The sequence below is a fragment of the Nakaseomyces glabratus genome, chromosome M (assembly GCF_010111755.1).
Source record: "Nakaseomyces glabratus chromosome M, complete sequence".
NCBI lineage: Eukaryota > Fungi > Ascomycota > Saccharomycetes > Saccharomycetales > Saccharomycetaceae > Nakaseomyces > Nakaseomyces glabratus.
This window is the reverse complement of record NC_088963.1, coordinates 1,440,001-1,442,500: the sequence shown is the minus strand read 5'-3', so window position 1 is coordinate 1,442,500 and position 2,500 is coordinate 1,440,001. Positions and strand designations below refer to the sequence as shown.

The 2,500-nt window shown below is 51.4% G+C and overlaps 1 non-coding gene across 1 annotated transcript in view; it reads left to right on the top strand.

Moving 5' to 3' along the window:
- Positions 1–2,042: 2,042 nt before the first annotated feature.
- RDN18-1.7 overlaps positions 2,043–2,500 on the top strand; it is a 1,800-nt gene continuing 1,342 nt past the window's right edge. Inside the window, exon 1 of the ribosomal RNA XR_010605621.1 lies at positions 2,043–2,500. This exon is cut by the window's right edge and continues 1,342 nt beyond it. This is a non-coding gene — a ribosomal RNA (18S ribosomal RNA).

Genomic DNA, 2,500 nt, shown 5'->3' with positions numbered 1-2,500 from the left:
GGGAGCAGTCACGGGAGGAGTCAGAAAAGACGACCGGCAAAACAACTTCAGGAACACTTTTGGGAAACTTTTTGTATGGCAACCGGGGGGTGTTAGGGTGTGTGTGGGGGTGGTTTGCAGGGTAGTTTCGAAAACCACTGGCAAAAGTTGGTGTATGGGGGGTGTGGATGGTGGAAAATAGGGTGGTGTGGTGTCGGGCTGGGGGGGTAGGGTCGGAAGTTTGTATGGCAGGTGTGGGTTTTTATGGTGGCAGTGGATGGAGTTCGGACGGCTCGATTCGTTGGAGCTGAGAAACGGGGCGGTTGGCGGGGTCCCCGGGGGTGGAATCGGCGATTTGGGGTGGTGACATGGCCGTTTCGGGTGCTCCGGGCCCTGCGGCGGAAATACCCACACTGGTCTAGAAATAGTTGTACAATATCCGGTAATTTCCGTTGGTAATGGTTGGCGGATTGCGGAGGTTGTGTTTGTTTATTCTGTGGGAGTATATGTTGAGTGTATGGATGTGTGTTGTTAGTATGGTGGAAGGTAGTGATATGGTACCTAAACATCAATTTTGAAGTACGAGAAATCGGACAAGTGTTCGGAGTGGGGAAAGTGGGCGGGAGAATACCGGGATTGGTAAAATGGTGGCTGGGAAGATGGGGGATGCAAGACCGAGAAGTTGCCGGGGCGCGGAAGCGGATGATCTGCGGCGGAAATGGTGCACTTTGCGGGGTAGGGTGGCCGGTACGGGCGATATTTGTATGGCAGGGTGGTGTTTTTAGTTGCGGATCGTGAAGCGAAAATTCAGAAACCCCAAACCCGATTTTAGGTTCGGAAGTGTTACGGGGTTCCGAGGGCTCGCCCTTGGGGCTGGAGTTTTTGCGTGCGGGGGACGTGAGTCGTGAGTCACTGTGTCACCTGTGACGGGTACTTAAGTGTCCGTTTTGGGTAATGATGTGCGGCGGGCGGGTTTACCCGCGAGTCATGCGAGTCATGGGCGGAAATCCGGGGGCGGGGCGACGTGCGGAGTGCGCGGGCGGCCATGTGACCACGTGCGACGGCACACGTTTTATTTTTCGCAGCCGAGTGCCGAGTGCCGGGGCCCAAAGCCATAGTTAAGGGCGTGGTTGTGCGGGCGTTTCTGGGGACAGCACCTGTGGGAGGCTCGCAAAGTGTCGGGCGACCCTGGGATTTCGAGGGCCGGATCTGGGCCTGAGGCTCGCGTGTTGCTGCTGGAGCAGGACGGGGAGGCCTCGAGCTGTTCAAAGTGGACTGCAGATGCCAGATGCCGGGCCCTTTGGCTACTTTTCGAGCCAGGCCGAAGAGCAAGCTCGGTCCGGGGGTACTTCATGCGAAAGCAGTTGAAAGTGAAGTTTGAAAGAGTTCGGAAACGAGCTCGAGTAGAGCTTGTGCTTGAATATGGCCTCGTCAATCGGTGGAGAGGGTCGCTGGGTGATCGTCAGATCTGCTCAGTCCCTATACAGCGAGCTTGACATGGGCGAAGCGGCGTAACCTTTGTTCTTGCAAAGGGGAAGCTGCGGACGCCTGAACAGTCTCATCCTGGACATCTTGCGATTCCATGGGTGAGCAGAGAAGGATTTGGTGGATTACTAGCTGATAGCAATCTATTTCAAAGAATTCTAATTTGGGGGAATGCCTGGACAGATAGCCGGTCTGCTACGTTTATTCGTTTTGACTGTGATTTGTCTAGTGTAACCTCCTCTCTTGCGGGTGATATCAAACCTTTGTTCTGTGAAACACCGGGACAGTGTTTGGTGGACTCTCTGCATGAGGAACTCAAAGAGTGCTATGGCAAGAATTAAGTGATTAGAGAACTTAGTGCTTGCAGGGTGGGCTGCTGCTGGGTGAATTTCTGCCTGGTGGTGTCTGCTTTTGCGGGCAGAGGAGAGAGAGACAAGGTAATTGTTTTTCTTTCCTTGTGATCTGTGCTTAATTCGTTGTTTCAACGAGTTAACATTCAATATCTACGAGGGTGTTTTCTGGGGGGGTGTTGAGGCTAGTCTTCGACAACCCCTCGGAGAACATACTTTCAAGATAGTTATCTGGTTGATCCTGCCAGTAGTCATATGCTTGTCTCAAAGATTAAGCCATGCATGTCTAAGTATAAGCAATTTATACAGTGAAACTGCGAATGGCTCATTAAATCAGTTATCGTTTATTTGATAGTTCCTTTACTACATGGTATAACTGTGGTAATTCTAGAGCTAATACATGCTTAAAATCTCGACCTCTTGGAAGAGATGTATTTATTAGATAAAAAATCAATGTCTTCGGACTTTTTGATGATTCATAATAACTTTTCGAATCGCATGGCCTTGTGCTGGCGATGGTTCATTCAAATTTCTGCCCTATCAACTTTCGATGGTAGGATAGTGGCCTACCATGGTTTCAACGGGTAACGGGGAATAAGGGTTCGATTCCGGAGAGGGAGCCTGAGAAACGGCTACCACATCCAAGGAAGGCAGCAGGCGCGCAAATTACCCAATCCTGACACAGG